Raw genomic sequence first — 19,381 nt, forward strand, 5'->3', positions numbered from 1 at the left:
CGGTATTACTTTTCTCTCTCTCTCTCTCTCTCCCTCCCGCTCCTCCCTCTCCTCTTTTTTTCTTCTCTTTTTCTGTAATTATCTGTATGCTCTCTGTAATACCGACCCCATCGCAATCCATCTGAGAACATGAAATTCAATTCTTCTTTTGTGCTGCTCTTTTGATTCGTACTGATGGAACTTGCCCGCACGGTATTTAATGTTTTCTCATTTTGCACACAGCCCCCTACAACCCTTAGACCCGGAGGAACGAACACATGGATTACCTCAGGAGCAGGGAGGGCCTTTGTAACGGACAATTACTGATGGATCAGAACAACGGTCATACTTGTAATTGAAAACATGTCACGTTGATTAAATAGGAGAGAGAAGGAAACTATTTATTTCGCCCAATAACAGGCCATTATTGAATCACACTTGTGCCTGGCGGTAATTGTAGGCTGCGCTAAGTATACAATAGGCCCTGAGGTAAAAACAATAGGAAACCAATAGCGTCTTTCTCATTCATAAAGAAACCGATGTTGATTTGAAAAGGCTGGCAAAGTGAGACGAGGAAATATCAAAAATGAGCAAAAGTTATGTGTCTGTAGAGGTTTTCCACTGTAGGAAAGGTTTTCAAAAATAGCCTGGACCGTGTTTTTTTTAGAATGGAGGACATTTCGCCAACTGAGAGTTCCCCCCACATTGAAGACAAGATTTTATACTCTCCAGTCGTGGAGGTTTTTACATAAAGTGTACGTTTTTTTAGAGATAGTAGGACTCAGTTTGAATACAGATTTTCTTTTAGGATTTTATGTTCCGTTGGCTTTACTAGACAGGACAGTTCAGGGTGAACGAGGGTGAAGAGAGGGGAAAGACATTCAGCAAACTCTTGGAAAATGGAAATAGGATTCAAACCCAGAATGTGGAGAGTTTTTTTAAGCACTAGAGTCTAGACCAAGTAGGGAAAACTTCGCCATCGCTTAAAGAGGGGGTGTTATGCTTTTTTCCATCACATAGCACCAGTCTATAGCACACTACAATGATGACCAAACTTTCTGTTGGTCTGTAAATGCAGTAAATTAGAATAACTGCCTTGTATAAAATTGCTCTCTCAAAATGGCTGTAGCAAATGTCTTGAAATAGGCCTCTGTCTCTTTGAGAACCTCTGACCCTTTCCGACACACCCCCTCCACACGCTGTCTGTGGCATCAGTGGGGAGGGGTTGGTTACTCAGCTGGTGACGAAAGCTCGGAGGCGTCTCCAGGAGGTGGGGGCGTTCCTAGGAGGACTCAGTCAAACCTATCCCTAAAATGGCCGCCATCAGAGTTTTTACAGATTACTCAAAAATACGTGAATGTGCCAAGGCAACACTTCAGGCATGTTTTTAACGAGGGAATGACATAATAACATGATGTAAAGCTTGAAAGCAGTGCTAAGTAACTCATGCCCCTAGAGGCCATAAGCGCCACTGCAGGTGTCGTAGCATGTCACAGTTTTCACGTTTTTTTACTCATTAATTGTCCGTGAGAGTAAATACTACGCTGACAGAAAAGACAAAGGGAGAGAGGGATATTGTACATGGAGATATTTTTTTTTCACTCAGACTTGGCTGTAAATACTGTTTAAGTGGTGCTAGCCCGCAGTTAGCTTTGCCCTTTAGCCTGTTAGCTTCTTCTTCGTGATTCCATTAGTGTGTATTGGTGAATCCAAACCAGAGGCAGGGAAGTTGCAATTGTGGTTTTCTGGCCAGAGACACCAGGGGGAGATGAAAGACCCCCCAATCATCCCATTAACACTAGTATTACCCCGAGAGGGACTACGAAAAGGATTTACTAAGGTAAACAAGTTACTTAGTACTGCTTTAACCTCCTGGCCCCACCCGAACAGAGCAGATTTCCGGCAGTTTGGCATTACCCAAACCCTAAAAGTTTATTTTAAAAAAATAAATGAAAAAATAAGGATGAAAATGTAACAAAAACATAGCTAAAAAGTTAGAAAAACACAAGTTTAGATTAGTTTTGTAGGTCTTAGCTTTCAAATGAGGCACAGGGTAAAGCAGAACTGGAGAAAATGCGCTCAGTTAAGGCGGAGGATCAGAGGTTAAAGCTAAAGCTAAATAGTTCAGTCAAAACAATGGTGTAGTTCAGCCAATGCGTTTGTTGCTTGGTCATCCTTGGTCACAGATTAGCAGAAGTTTTGCAAAATAGACATTGTGGATATACAAAGGGCAATCATACTAACACTATAAAGTTACTACAATAACTCTTTATTCATTTATACCTTCTTGGATGGTGACATACATTGAAAACATACGTCTCTCGTATTTGCACTGACCACGGCAGCTCAGCGAGCCAGAATGAGCCAGTTGTAAATGCCAGTGCTCCTGCAAGCCCCTTTTTTCTTATCCAATACCGAGACAAAAGGCTGGCTTCCACTCACACACTGCAGAGACTGGAGAGACAGTTATTGTGAGTTATACCATTTCACAGCTTCGCTCTGAAAAATACTTGGCCTGAGGCAGACCCGAGCATGAAGCAATGAGAATGAAATAACAGCCGCTCCTTTATGAATGGACGGCGAAGTCGAGGCGCCGTTGATTTTTCCTTTTTTTTTTTTTTGGCTTATAATGGGCCACTTCGCTGACACATACTGATGCTCGTGATAAACGGAGGGGACTATAGAGATGTTGGATTGGGCCAATTGTGGATGTGTGTGTCACAATGGGATGAATTAAAGCTGAGTGTGGGGCAGAGATAGGAGGGGGGAGAGAGGAGAGCGGGATGGACAGGGACACAGGGTGTGGGGATATGAGTCATTTAAATATACAGTACATGGGAATGACATTTCTTTATTCCAAGACCAATATGTAAGTTATGGACATACTCTAGTTGTCAGTGTCAGGAGAGTTTCCTCAAGCACTGTTGGCATGTCTCTCGGCCCGTTTTATCCCGGTGAGTTTATGAGCATGTGTGGCCGCTTTAAAGGAACAGGCCACCGTTTTTCCATACTGAGATGTGTTCTTACCTGAGCTTAGATGACTTGATGTCTGGTCTTTGTGCGTGACAAAAGACGAAAGATGTATTTAGCCTCTCCTCCTCTCCTCAATGGGGCCAAATGGGGTGAAGTTAGAAGCGACCAAGCTCTTCCACGTTTTCCCTATTTAAAGCAGTACTAAGTAACTCTTGCCCCTAGAGGCCATAAGCGCAACTGCAGGTGTCAAAGCAAGTTGCAAACCTATTAATTGTCCGTGAGAGTAAATACTACGCTGGTAGAAAAGGCGAAGGGAGAGAGGGATATTGTACATACATACATTTTTTTTTTTTCACTTAAACTTGGCTGTAAATACTGTTGAAAGTGGTGGTAGCCCGCAATTAGCTTTTCCCGTTAGCCTGTTAGCTTCTTTGTCATGATTGTATTAACATCCCATTAACACTTGTATTACCCCCAGAGGGACTACAGAAAGTAGTACTGCTTTAAAAACAGAGTTGTTACACAATCCAATTATAGTTACACAAACATGTCAATTTTCTAAGTGGATAAAAAGGGGAACATCTTAGGAGCACTTTGACATATGTGCAAAGAAGTCTATAGGAGTGAAGACATTACTGCATGGACGTCGAAGTGCTCCTAAGGTATTATTACGCCTTACAATATAGTACCCCTTTTTATCCGCTTATTTTCTCAAAATGCTTTTTCATCCCATTGCTGCAACACAGTGTCCACTTTGGTAGCTCCTACAGACTTTTTTCCAGCCTCGGACTGAACAACATTATAATTTATTTTCTAGAGGGATTTTTCAAATATCTAATTCCTACTAAGAAACAGCTTATTTTAAAACAAGATATCCAAAATCCCCTCTGACAAAAGTATTTGTAACTAACAATAAAGTAAAGCCATAGTTTTAAACCTGGCTCTATCCATTATGCAGATTTCATCGCCAAAAATATGGGAGATTTGGGGCATTTTTAGCCATAAAAAGGCTCATTTTTATATGAAAACATAAAATGACGGAAAACTTGCAATACATATTTTTCTCATATTTATGTCAGTAATCTACAACAAAAGTTTCATATCGATGTCTCTACATTTAAAAAAAGATTCCCTATTCACCTGCAACGTCTCACCTTAAGATCTTTAGGTCAAGTCCTGCAGAACCTGATCATTGCTCCTTAATCAAGTCCTTCTGTGTGACCTGTCCAGAAGCTCACACCTGTGTACCTCTAACGTAGACCTATAAAGTAAGGTAAATTCTCTACTAAACCACAGACTGGTAGTTGTAATTGTAGAGTAGAAACATACGCCTTTAATTACGCTTTCATTATGCTGTCACTCTTATGTATATGAACAAACATCTCATTGCATTACACTCATGAGAACTAATGGGGGAAGGGAATTTGCTTTAAAACACTTAACCACCCTTAGCCCAGGATGTAATTAACTTAAGAGTCATTCACAGGTGAGATACAAGTGCATGTCTCTATCTCTACGGCTACAGACCCACAATTTCTCACCCTGTCTGCTGCGGATGTCCATCAAAATATATGAGGGCTTTTGAAAATAGTTCCACATACTGCCTGCTGCCTGTTTACTTATTCATCAGAGCAAATAAAAGCAAGTCCTCGCACTCGGATTCATGCTCTGCTGAATTTTCAGGCCGTCAGTCTTGTACTCACAGAAACCCAGACACTGATTCCGTATTGAGTGAACTGCATAAACATGTCTGATAAAACGAGATGTGAAGCAAATCATTCTGAATGCTTAATTTGGCCTTATTTTCAAGATTTTGCAACTGACCTACTTGTATCCATGTTTGAAATGTTGTGAGCATGGTGTCAAGGAAGGAAGGAAGGAAGGAAGGAAGGAAGGAAGGAAGGAAGGAAGGAAGGACATGAGAAGAGAAAGGAAAAGGACAAGGGAAGGGAAAGGAAAAGGACAAGGACAAGAGAAGGGAAAGGAAAAGGACAAGAGAAGGGAAAGGAAAAGGACATGAGAAGGGAAAGGAAAAGGACAAGAGAAGGGAAAGGAAAAGGACATGAGAAGGGAAAGGAAAAGGACATGAGAAGGGAAAGGAAAAGGACATGAGAAGGGGAAGGAAAAGGACATAGGGAAAGGAAAGGTAAAGGACATCGGGAAAGGAAAGGAAAAGGATATAGGAAAGGAAAAGGACATAGGAAAGGAAAAGGAAGGAAGGAAGGAAGGAAGGAAGGAAGGACATGAGAAGAGAAAGGAAAAGGACAAGGGAAGGGAAAGGAAAAGGACAAGAGAAGGGAAAGGAAAAGGACAAGAGAAGGGAAAGGAAAAGGACATGAGAAGGGAAAGGAAAAGGACAAGAGAAGGGAAAGGAAAACGACAAGAGAAGGGAAAGGAAAAGGACATGAGAAGGGAAAGGAAAAGGACATGAGAAGGGAAAGGAAAAGGACAAAGGGAAAGGAAAAGGACAAAGGGAAAGGAAAGGAAAAGGACATAGGGAAAGGAAAGGAAAAGGAAAGGAAAGGAAAAGAGAAGAGAAGAAATCTCATTTCTTCTCTTTTCCTCAAGAAGAGGAGAGAAGAGGAAAGAAGAGGAGAGAAGAAGAAAGGAAAGGGTAGGCCATGACTCAGAATATTTATTTGGTCAGGACAGTACATGTTAATGAACATACATGGGACTCATGCATGTAAACGCACCACGCCGGATTGTAGCCTTGGGCTAATTTGCATCCGTTGTCCCACACTCGCAGTCTCAAACACACTCCATTCATCCTGGCCTAGTGTACATGTTTTTAGTGGTAGGAGAAAACCTTCACAGACGTGGAGAGAACATGCAAACTTCCACACAGAAAGGCCCCGTCCAGGTGGTAATCGAACTCGGGACCTTCTAGCTGTGAAGCACAATCGCTAACCGCTGTGCTACTGTGCCGCACTATTAGCATTGTAGTTGATGGTATAACCAGCAGCTTCTTAATAACTTCACACAAGTATTATTCATGGCCTATTAATTGCTAATGCCTATTAATACCGTTAATATGTCTGTGTAAGCTCTCAGTCGTACAGGAGTTGTCCAAAGAGGGCTGAGCTGAAACGCTGACAAAGCTTTTTGGATGAGAGGCGAAACGTTCGACACTTCTACTACAGAGTACAGAAGATGACTCAAGAACCTTCATTGAAAATACCGTTAATAGTTAACAAGCGATTAAGACATATAATAACCCATTACAGTTACTTTAGTTGTGCAGATAGACAGAGATTGAGATAGGTTCACTCAATGAGATGAGCTGTAGGAAATTGTTGGTGTGATGAATATTAAAGAAAGAAATCAAAACAAGCAGACAATGAATAAATAATAAATTAACTGAGAACTGGAATATAAATAGCTGGTAAATGACATGCATAAAACAGTAATACTTGCTGACACAAAGTAAGCAGCCAAGAAAGTTATGAAAGCGCTACTATATTTCATCTTACTCAATATGAAGGATTGTCCTGGAGGGGCAGTCTGGTTTGGAGTCCATCTAAAATGCATTCATGTCACAATAAACCTGAGGCTACTGACCCTGTAAAAAGACCTGGTCGGTGCTCTGTTGCTCCTGCCTAGAGGGAAGCCAGGAGAGGGACTTTTCAGCAAACTAAACTTTAACGTACAAGAGAAACCATTTACAGAGCCTACAAATCAAGCAATGCCTCCATGCGTGTTTTTCCCATCCCGCATTTCAACATCGGATCATGGCTAATAGGATTTGGCTGCTGGACAAGTGTGTTCACGAGACAATATTTTATGTCAAAGTGAAAACAGACACACGTCGGAATTATTGCCAGGGGCTTACTTTTATTACAATGGGGGTTATTGTGCGCATACAATACTAGCAACGGTAGTGAAAGCATGTGAAAAGCATTGCATTGGCAGAGCACAGCTGTCTCTTTTGCCTGTCAATAGACCAATTATTGGCACTACATTCTGAGTCTACTCCAAAAATCCTTCAAAAACTTTCAGTAATTCGATGAAACATGTAACAGTATCTAGAACGGCTACACCATAATGATCAAACCAGGCAACTTTGCACGTATTAGACCTTCTCGGCCAAGTTTGATACAAGAAGACTCAGTATGATGGAGTATCTCTTCGAGCGGTGTCTATGTAAATGTCATGTGCACGGATATATACAGCAGTCTGTGCGTTACATTAGACCTGTGGGAAATAATGCAGGCAAAAAGTCTAACTGTCAAACCGCAATCAAAAAACTCGCTGTAACAATAAATCATTTCGCAGAACACGTCCAAGGCTCCTTTGTTGAAACTTAGCCTCTACAGGTTACGTGAATTATATTACACATTTCCTTTTAGGCACAGACTATTGCCGTCTTTTGATAAGTCAAAGTCCTTACCTCCGCAGTAATTTAACTTTCTTGACTGTAAAGAATTAGTCCATGGTAGTTCATTCAAGATTACTTTAATATAGACCGTATAAATGATAATATTTTACGTAAATGTATTGAATTGAATATGGGGTTGGCACATATAAGCTTTATTGTGTCAGCCTACTCTATTTTGAGCATCCACAATTGTATAGTTAGGAAATTTTCCATCCATTTTCTTCCGCTTTATCACGGGGGCCGCAGTCTCAGCAGAGATGCCCAGATTACCCGATCCACGCACACCTCCTCCAGCTGTTCTGGGGGGACACGAGGCGACACCAGGCCAGCTCGGAGACATAGTTCTACCAGCGTGCCCTGGGCCATCCACGAGGCCTTGTCCCACTTGGACATGCCTGGAACATCTGCCAAGGGAAGCGGCCAGGATGCATCCGGAACAGATGCCCTAGCCCCCTCAGCTGGCTCCTTTGTGAAGGAGCAGCGACTCTACTCCGAGCTTCTCCCGGGTAACTGAGCTCCTCACCCGATCTCGAAGGGTGCGCCCAACCACCCTGCGAAGGAAACTCATTTCGGCAGCTTGTATCCGCGATCTTGTCCTTTTGGTCATGACCCAAATCTCATGACCATATATGAGGGTGGGAACGTAGATCGATCAGTAAATCGAGAGCTTTGCCCCCCGACTCAGCTCCCTCTTCACCACGACAGACCCATACAGCGACCGCATCACTGCTGACGCCGCACCGATCCATCTATCGATCTCACGCTCCATCCATCCCTGCCATTTGAGGATTAGAGTTAGGGTTAGCAATTATGCATATCCAAATCTCAACGCTTATTGACTGTAGAGCTTGCAACCTATTTATCAGTGTGATACGTCATTTGAAAGCCAAGGCCTTCTAGTTTCTTAAACTATGTGTGGGTGAAACACAACTTGCATAATTAAAGGCATAATGAGATATGTTCTTACCTTAGCGTAGACGAGTTGATGCGTACCTGTCTGGTCTTTACGCATGCACTCAACATACATCACTATGCAAAAATGGTAGCCTATTCCTTTAACAATTGTTATTTTAGTAAGACAGAAGGTTTGTTTACCTGCTTCACTTCCTGTGATCTTCCTCAGAAGCGTCACATGGTGGTGAAAGTGACGTGTCGTAGGGACCACTTTTGCCCCCTACTTTTTTTTGCAAACAACTTACATTACATTTGCCGTTCCTAACCCTTATCCCTGACCCTAACCTCCTGATCAGGGTGGACGGCAGCTAACTGGTGAAAATACAATTTCAGCATCAGTGTTGATATGAATATGCTGTAAAACTGGGGCCACAGACGCCTTTCAACGAGAAAGTATAGTTTGAAATCTTGCCATTTTGCCTCTGGATAAGTTCCTGAGGCAAAATGGCCGTTAGACATCTCCATTGTGGTGGATGTGAGTGGAAGGAAGTCTGTAAATAATTTCAGTAAAAAAAAAAAAGAAGCAAACAGAGCATTAAATCAATAGCCAATGGCCATGCCCTGAATAAGAGACACGGGGACAAAAAGTGACAAAAAAGGAGAAAAAGTGAAACAGAAAATCTAAGCATATTACGGAAAATTTAAAAATAAAAAAAGTTGTAATTCTGATTTTCAAACTCCATTCTATCCAAGTCTGAGTAGAGACTGCAGTTGCCAAAACAGATGTAAATAAAATGTCAGTGGTAAAACTAAATAAACAGAAAGTAAATGCCAGTGGTATAAAAATAGCTGACTTCAAAGGCCAAATGTCTTAATCGATGCCTCTGCAGTGATATTCAAAAGGACTGCTTTCACAAAACGAAGTAAAAAGTATATCTGGGCTATCTTTCCAGGACCTGAGGCTAAGCTGCGGGGTAGAGAATCTTTAGTAAAAAAAATGGAGAAAAAGAATCTTTCAATTTCACTACAAGCTGTGAAGTATTTCCAGCCGTGTGTGGTAAAAACCTTCCCTTCAGAATGTCTCACAAAGTTTTGAATCCTTCTGTAGCCAGTTCCTCTTAACTGCCTCCTGCCATATCGCTGATTCTAAACAGACCGTATGCATCTGAAGTTCTGAAGCCCCATCAGCAAAATGTTATACAAGAAAGTTCAAAATGAGTTTAGCTTCGTCAGCCCAGAATGTTCACTTTTTCAGGGCATGCCTGACTTTATACAACCTTCTATTTGAAGTGAAAAACAACTCTTGTATTAGATGACAGTATTAAACACGTGAACGTCTTGCTAATGTTGCTCGTGACTCTTGAGCTGGTCCAAAGATCTATTTGCTTGGAAAAATCCAAGACTCCCCGCTGTATAGTCAGTTAGAGTTACGCAGCTCGCAAACAACTTGTCACTGCAAATAAATATTCAAGTTTAGCTCCAGGGCGTGCTGATTAGACTAAAGTCCCTGTGTATAAAAGTTTTGAAACAAGCAAACAACCAAACAAACAAAAAAAATCAAACTTGCTAATCTACCAAAATCCTTCAAAACAGGCAGTATTTTTTTATTCTCCGTGGCCAGTTTGTGTGGAGTTTGGGCCTTACCTGATTAGAATACAATATAATACGGTAACACTCTATTTTAGCAGTCACTTATTAAAAGCTAACTAACAGTACGAACTAACACTTCCCTATATAACTTTAGAAAGGGGAACTTATTTTCAGATACAAATACTTAAAGCTGCATTATGCAACTTTTTATGTGGAAAAAAGTTGGTGTTTGTACGTATTTGACCTTGTAGTGACAAAGATGCTGTATGAGTGGTCAGCATGGCGCTTTTATTGTCCATCACAGAGGTCCTTAGGACGCTCCAGGATCAGCTGTTTGGAAGGTTTTCACTGCTTGACGGACCCTCTCACCAGAAAGCCTACAAAACAATTCATCCTGGAGCGTTGTCGAGACCACGGTGATGGAAAAGTGACCACTCATACTAGGGATGCACCGATACCACTTTTTCTAAAACCGATACGAGTACGAGTACTTTGATTTAAGTACTCGCCGACACCGAATACCGATACGAGTACAAGGCATTTTCTTCAACGTTCTTTCTTTTTTCACAGCAGATTGGTTTGTAATTAGTTAATTTACTCATGTACATTTCCTTAAGTAAAGTAGGCCACACATTTAAGAGCAGTTATATTAGAATTGTGCTGATGCCATTTATTTTATTTTCATTCAATATAATTTTATTGCACTGTCCATAGACGGAAAAGCCCATGCCCAAAAGCTCCCCAATGCCTGTGCTTTATTCATTTATGTATTTTTATTTAACAATAGTATTGAGATGTTACGTATATGGTCTCTTTTCTCCTTTACTTCAGCTCCGTGTGGATTTTCTCGTGTGTTTGTAGCAGCTTAGCGATTAGCTACAGCGTTTTCATTGTTTTGCTGCAGCTCATTTTCGCTCAATATGGACATGCTGTATCTCTTTAATTTGGATTTTCTGAGGACTTTTTAGTCGCTGGGTTAGTTTTTTCAGATGAATAAGCCCCTGGGCATAAAACGGCGTCAGAATGGCCAAAAATGCTAGACGAAAGTTAGCAACGTTAGCCTGTATGTTGTAAACACTGCAGACGCTGCAGCACCAACAACATTAAGCTCTGGTTAAATCCAGCACAGACTCTGATTTAGAGAGCGCAGTCTGTAATAAAGTCAGCTCTATGTGGATTATTGTATTTGCACTAAACAGTTCTACAGTTTGTTGCTTCTTCTCTCCTCAGCTGAGAGCTGCGCCTCGTAGGTGCGCTGGCCGCACGTCAAATGGTATCGGTTTCTGGTATCGGGACCTCATGAATGAGTACGAGTATGAGTACAAGCATGTGGTATCGGCCCGATACCCGATACTGGTATCGGTATCGGTGCATCCCTAGCTCATACAGCAGCTTTGTCACTACAAGTTAAATTGCAAAGAACATTATATATTTTTTCCACCTAAAAAGTTGCATAATGCACCTTTAAATAGGTATAGAGGTAATTGGAAATAAATTAGACTGTGTATGTGTTTTATAGTATTCGGGTTAGGTTTATAGCCAGAGGTCAGGGTTATGATTAGGGTTAGGAACGGCAAATGTGATGGAAGATGTGCTTCACTCACACAGATCTTACCCATAGTTTTAGAAACTAGAAGGTCTTGGCTTTCAAATGAGGTATCACACTGGCATATACAGGCTGTAAGCTCTATGGTCAGTATGCTTTGAGATTTGGATATGCATAATTGCTAACCCTAAGGTAGGTAACAGGTTAACACCTAATAAGGCCTACATAAACAAAAAGCATATTAACACTATAATTAATGGCTGCAAAAAGAGTAATGAAGAATAAATAAATGGGAAAGAGTTGTAGCTATAAGATGCTGAATAAGGTATGAGGAAAAAGGACTCATACATTCTTTATAAATACGTGAGTGAGTGCTAAAAGAAAGTGTTACCAAATATACCATAACTATAATAACTGAAGAACGGTCCTTGGCTCATGCCCTGCCATTTCTCAAAGGTATGTCCTCTACAAGATTAAAGAATGGGTCAAATGCTTTGGGCAAACATGTCTACACCGGGACATTGGACTTTTCACAGCAAAGTCAATACATTCACTTCAAAACTATAGTTTTGACATATAATTCTGAAACACGAAGCCAATTGTAAACCACACGTCCAAATCTGCTGTTGTGCCGCTCATCACACCGTAGTGCCAGGACTGACCTTCACAGACTCGTCTTCTCAGGTGACCCCCCTCTCGTCCCGCCAATTCCACACTGACCTTTTCTCTGCGCTCTCTGCCGCGGCCGGCCCAGCCACCTCTTCTCAGCTTCACCCGGGTGGCACTCATCGGCACACAGCCCTATGCATGATTGTTGGCCACCTTTTACACCTCCTGACATTTCCCCACAGCGCTCACTGGACATGTTCCAGGGAGCTGACAGGAAGCTGACCCCGAGCGAAAAGAATGGCAAGAATTTGCATTAATAGAGGTCTGTTTGACATATTGCAATGGCCTCGGTACTTTGCGTTTTTAACACTAATTACAGAGGCCTTAACCCTTTGGAGGCAGAAAAGAGCTATTCAAACAAAAGACTGACCCCCGGAGAGTGCAACGTGTCAGGAAGTACAATGCGACGCTGCGTATATGTGCCGCTGGCTGAATAGGACTTACGGCTTACATGAAATTATGCATAAATGAGAGCACATTTCTCATATTGTATCTACTGCAGGCACAGTGGAGTTAAGCTTCAGTATCTGATTCTTTCTGTTTTCAACTTAAGAAAAGACAGAGTAGTTGACTATAAACTTCCAGCCGCTCAATGTACCTCCAGCACAAACAGATTTTTCATGGGAATTAGTTATATGTAATTTTGCTTCAGGAGTAGGAATAGGGCTGGGTACCTTTCTTTTCTTTTTTAAACAACTTCTTTAACCTGCTTTTCTGTACCGGTACCTAAACTGTACTTTTTCCGATACGTGTGTTATTCTAATTGAATTAAAAGAACCGGGGTATAAAAAAGTATCGTCAACAGCGTCATCTGTAGCTTAATGTTTTGAGCAGATTTTCCACTTAAGCAGCGATAATAAGAGAGAAAGGACATTATTACCTCCTGAGCTGCAGGGACAGACCAGATGACACCGTTTTCTTTGAGCTAAACTTTTCTGAACATGAGCTGCGCTTGATGTCAAAGCGAAAGCACTTCACACGCCAATGATCTTTACACAGCTCTCACTCGGTCACTAATAATTTACCATAATGGTTCCAAAAATGTCTAATCCAGAGTGAGCGCTCATTTTTCCACAAACAATCATTGATTTCCTCCTCAGCATGGAGTTTCGTAAACAACAGTACATAAGATCAGCCTCTGGGTCTGTAAGCTATGTCTTTGTTTTTGTCAGTTCCATGTTGTGCTCTTCTATAATGTCTTACTTGGTCCTGGTTAGTCCTGGTTCAGACCTGCCGCAGACCTTGGCTCTTTATATTTGAGTAAATATAGCTTTGCTTCGATTTTAGAAAACAACTGAACTTGTGCTGAAGCGGCTCATTATCTGCGCACACATTTATGTTGCTTTCTTTAGACTCATATATATATGTTGGTCGGTACCAACTATGTACTGTTTAACAGTATCCAACCCTATTCAAGAGTGTGAAAGAGACGATAAAAGTGAAGCAGGGTGGACCACCGTAGGAATACATTACACTTATTGAGACTCTACTCTCTACTCTACTCTCTACTCTCCACCAGTAAGACGAAGGAGATGGTGATCGACTTCACGAGGAAGCCACTACCGCACACACTGCTGAACATCCGGGGGGAGGACATTGAGGAGGTGAACAGTTTCAAGTACCGGGGTGTTCACCTCAACAATAAACTGGACTGGTCCCACAACACCAACTCCCTGTACAAGAAGGGCCAAAGTCGCCTTCACCTTCTGAGGAGACTGAGGTCGTTCGGAGTGAGCAGGCCTCTGCTCAGGACTTTTTATGACTCTGTGGTAGCCTCTGCTTTCCACTACACTGCCGTGTGCTGGGCCCCGGGCAGCACAGAGCGGGACAAGAACAGACTGAACAAGCTGGTCAGGAGGGCCAGCTCCGTCCTGGGCTGCCCCCTGGACTCTGTGGAGGAGGTGAGGGACGGGAGGGTGTTAGCCAAGCTCACCTCCATCATGGACAACACCTCCCACCCACTGCACGGGACTGTAGAGGAGCTGAGCAGCTCTCTCAGTGGAAGACTGAGACACCCTCAGTGCAGGACGGAGCGCTACCGCAAAGCCTTCATCCCCACTGCTGTCAGACTGTACAATAAGACTGTAAAATAACATGTGCAATAATCTCTGTATCAGCTGCACTTTATTCCCTGTACCAGCATCACTTACTGACATCCTGCACTAGGATTGTAACTTTACACCCCAATATTTTACTTCTATGACCTGTTCTAGTTTTTATCCTATTTTTATTGTCGTTGCTCACCTATTGTTGTATTTCTGCTGCTTGTTGTACCTCGTTTTTATTCTATTTTACTGGTTGCACATTTTCCTGTCTGTTTTTGCACAACTCTGAGTGATCTTCTTGAGCGCCGACTGTAACAAGTGAATTTCTCCATTGTGAGATCAATAAAGTATTATCTTATCTTATCTTATCTTATCTTATCTTACTTCTGGGTTTGTGATTGATAGAAACGCGTCAATGAATCATGATTCTATAATTCGTGGTGATCTGCCATGTTTCCATCAGTCCCTTGGCAGCTGTGGCTTCAGTTAAACTTAAGAAGTGATTAAATAATGCTACAGTAAATCAAACGGCACAGTTGGCAGAGTTTTAGTTACAATGGGAATAACTTTTTGGCGTTGATAGATATGAAGAAAGCTCACAAATTAATGTGTCTTGAGCAATGGTCTAAGGAAACATATGAAGAAATAGGCCTGTCTCACAGTCTGGCCATTGGATAGGCGATAAATCTCTCTCATGTCTGTTTTACTCAGGCTTTTGGCCCTTCCCTCAGAGAGTGGTCTGCCCTTTTGTCTCACAGTGAGATGGCTGTTTAGTGCCTCGCTGAGAGGAGACTTGTTTACTGATGCAAGCGTTTGTCACTGCGGTGTCTGTGTGCGTGTGTGAGGTGAACTGTTGCAAATGGAAATAACTTTACATTTTAAAAGTTTACATGCAGGCAGAGAAAGCAGTATAAGAAATTGGAGACAGAGCCATCATCTGTACTTTTAGTGTTTGACGTTTTGCCTCGCTTCTTAGATGAGAGGCGAAAAATCAAAGACTCAAAGCACAAAGTACAGATAATGGCTTTAGAACGTTTGACCGTGATGGAAAAATGAGCTGGCCTGACTTATTATTCTGGTTTGTCCATTATTCCTTTATTCTTTCTTTCGCAAAACAGACCCACAGAGTATTTGTGTGTTTCCTCTGAACTAACAGTAAGTCCTGTATATAGGCAAGAGTCTATAGGACTAAGATCATTAGAGCACTGTTACCTAGATAGTGTGCTCGCCGTCATGAGTAATGAGTACACACTGTTGTTATCTTTACTTCTGTTGTATAGATTGGAGAAACAAGGCCCATTGACAAACTCTTACCTGGATCAATGCTGCCCGATAGCTGTGGAAAGTAAACACTACTTTTTGGAGAAGGCATTATCTTTCCACCGCCGCCTCCAATTTATATGATTTATGAACTCTGCATATCCGCAAGGTTGTCAGAACTCGCTTATATATTTTAGTGAGGAGCCCGAAAGTCAGTTGGCCCCATTTTTAAGAGCACAGAATACAGTGTTTTTCTTATCTCATGAGTTTGGTATAAAATGTCTGTTTAACACTGCACTTTGAGATCAAGGGGACTTTGATATGGCGTTGACACTGTCATTTCAAACATTATCAGAGCTGGAGAATGTACAGAGGAAGTGGAGTGTGCATCTCGGTCCACACTTTGAAGTCTGCCCTCATTATCTGACGCTGAGCTGTTTGCAGGCAAATTCACAGAGATATACAGACCACGGGGGCACGAGTGATTTGAAATGCCTGCCACTGTCTGACACGCGTCCCGACAAGAGCCGGGCCAAAGTTGGAAAGAGATAAACCCAGAAATGTACACAATCCAAGGCAAGAGAAACAGACCTAAGGCAAAGATGAAACATTTTGTTCAAAGCCATTTGGAAGGATTACTTTGGAAAAGATTGTGGCCCATTGCAACGCGGGGTTATGCTAGATACCAAAGAGATACAATTCATGATGTGGTAAAAACAAACAGCAAAACAACATGGAGTCACGTTCAGTCCAAGAGCTGTACGTTTTTAAATGATTGACAATATATTACAAACAGCAAAAAGAAAACTATGGCTACTGAATGTTGTTCTGAAGTCAGTTGCGATGCAGTAGCTGAAGTTCCTCGTGTCAAGCATGTAGAAGTGGCTCTCAACCTGGCGATCAGAGCCCCCAAAAGGGTTACGCGATCATTTCAGGGGTTGCTAGATCATGAGAGAGACATATTTTTGTAGTTTGAATGGAGAACGTGTGTGTTGTGACCGAATGTTAATAAATCGAGGAACACAGGTGCGAAGGGTGAAATGGCATCATCAAAATCAGTTCCTTTCAAGCTTTATTGCAAATTTCAATAACAAACTTCAACAACTTTTGCTTCTACTTCAAACTGCTCCTTATATGGTCAGTTCTTTCGCCCTCAGAGCATTGCACAAGCACCTGATTGATCAAATTAATGGTTAAATAGAATGCAGAAGCATTGTACCTGCACAGCCTGCACTTTTGCCCAAGACAAATCTTTGCTTGAACTGAAATTAAAAATGATTGTGAGTGCCTCGCTTGGATACCAATGTATTCATCTTCATGCATTGAAGTTTACCCTCATCATCTGCCACTGAACTGTTTCCCTGCCAATACTTTCTGTCATATAGGCTGCTGTTGCTTGTGTGAATTGAAATGCCTTCCAGTCTGCCACACATCCTGACAAGGCGTGGGACCTAGATGAGGAAATTACCTTGCAGTGTAAAGGGAAGCATGGGAACCAACCTTAGGCACAATATGACGCTATTCCACAACTTCTCTTCCCATTTCAATAATTGAGGGTTGCTTTCAGACGAATCCGATGACAGCCTGCCACCATCTCACGCAAGATTCCTCTTCACAATTGTCTCTGTGTCACTTTTTTGTCTGAGTGCGCTGCTGCGCGAGCCCTTTTCTTAAACATGCACAGAACCTTGTCCAATTCAGAGGATCGGGAAGGGGGGGGGGGACACAGTGCAGTGTGAAATGTGGGACAGGAGCCTTGAGGCCAAACGGAAGTCTGTCAGGGGATGAAGCCAAGTCTCCAATCCAGCGAAGGAAGGCTGTTCTGGGGCGAGTGGGTGAGAGCGCGGCGTCCCCACGGTCCTAGGGCAGCGCAGGATCCAGGGCCCAATTAATCACGAGTCTGTCTAACATTCAAACCCAATGGATCACAGCGTCTTTCTTTGGGGGAAGAAGAATCATATTCCAAAAGAGACATCACATATGGAGCTATTCTTTCAGGTCCCGGAAGAGCCGTGGAGGTGACAAATTGGCAGCAGGTAACACGATACGTGTCCTCACTTTCACTTTGTAGTGGATTCCATCACTTCATCTTATTGAGATCTTTTGCTATTCCAACCTACATGGAGCAAAATGTGTTTTTAAACATCAAAAGGATGCAATTGCACCTATGAGAATATTTGACCTTCTTCTATGTTGCTATATTGGACTTGAAAAGTAACGCACCATCATTTCCAGTCTAAAATGGCCACAGCTTTGTTGACTCTGGGGGCAGGGCTGCTGGCGGTAGGTGTTGTACGCTCCTCTCCTCGCATGTACAGTAGCCCTCAGAGGTCTGCGCGGGGCCGAATGAATCGCTCTGCTTTGTCCGCACATATTTCCAACACCGGGCGAGCTGACAGCAGAGACAGGCCGCGTAAGTGATGGAAGTGAAAGAATAAAATATAGGCTGTCGAGGCTGAGGGGAGGACAGACTTGCGTTCTCCTCTTGAATATTAGAAGTGTGAAAGCAAGAGAAAAAAAACAGTGGAGAAAATGTATCCCCTCTCTAGACAGTTGGGGTTAATAGCTGCGCGCTGCCTTTGGACCTCTATGATTACGGTCCGCTCTCGGCTGGAAGGATGCTATTTACACACCGTTCTGTACTCATTTAAACACTGCTTTCATGTATCAGGGCCTGCCACTGTGCGGCCTCGGCGTGATTGCTTGTGTTTGCGTCGTCGCCCATCGCGGAAATTGGGGGCAAAGCGTACGGCTCTTCGCTCGAACAGACAGGGGTAATAAGAGCGATCCAGCTGCTAATAGGGAGAATAGCACGGAGGCTAATGTAAAAAGAGGTTTACGGATGGGGTGGCTAATGCGATCCAGCAGTTGTCGTATGCCTTGATAGTTCATTTCTGGAAGCCTATTAAGTTTGCGGCCAGTGGGGATTGAGAGCTTTGATAAAAATAAAATCAAAATTCATTATGAAGACAAGCAGAGTATTTGTTTCCAGTTTTCTTGGATATTTGTGCGAAAGAGTTCAGACTGCGGCGCTATTTTGACATTCAGTAAACCTGGAATTTATGTTTTCATTAGCTTCAAGAGAAAAATAAACAAAGAAGGCTGTTTAGTTCCTCACAATTGTGTAGAAAGACTAGTGTGTCCATTTGAGAGTTGTGTATAAATGTAAAATAAAATGTGTTTCTTGTTTCCTAGCCAGAAAATCCATCCATCCATCCATCCATCCATCCATCCATTTTCTTCCGGCTTTATCCGGGGCCGGGTCACGGGGGCAGCAGTCTCAGCAGAGATGCCCAGACTTCCCGATCCACACACACCTCCTCCAGCTGTTCTGGGGGGACCCCGAGGTGACACCAGGCCAGCTCGGAGAAATAGTCCCACCAGCGTATCCTGGGCCTTCCACGAGGCCTCCTCCCAATAGGACATGCCTGGAACACCTTTCAAGGGAGGCGGCCATGAGGCATCCGAAACAGATGCCCTAGCCACCTCAGCTGGCTAGCAGCGACTCTAATCCGAGGTCCTCCCGGGTAACTGAGCTCCTCACCTGATCTCGAAAGGTGCGCCCAGTCACCCTGCGAAGGAAACTCATTTTGGCCGCTTGTATTCTTGTCCTTTCGGCCATTACCCAAATCTCATGACCATAGGTGAGGGTGGGAACGTAGATCGATCGGTAAATCGAGAGAGTTGCCCCCCAGCTCGGCTCCCTCTTCACCACAACAGTCCGATACAGAACCGCATCACTGCTGACGCCGCACCGACCCGTCTATCGATCTCACGCTCCATCCGTCCCCCATGCAAATCCCTAGTTCGATTCGGAATTTGCATGTTCTCCTTGAGTCTGCGTATCCCCTGGGTGCTTCGGTTTCTCGCATCTCTAAAAGCATGTACAATAGGGTCTCATCAGGGGCCAGGACTCACTTGAAAAAGCGATCCCGAAGAAGAAATCTCTGCAGGACTTGTTTTTGCTCCTCGTTCACACAGTAAACCATGAAAGAAACAATGGGATTTAAGAGAAACGCTAGAGAAGTTTACTCTTCTAACCCCTCA

The sequence above is a fragment of the Gobius niger genome (genome assembly GCF_951799975.1).
Source record: "Gobius niger genome assembly, chromosome: 16".
Lineage (NCBI taxonomy): Eukaryota > Metazoa > Chordata > Actinopteri > Gobiiformes > Gobiidae > Gobius > Gobius niger.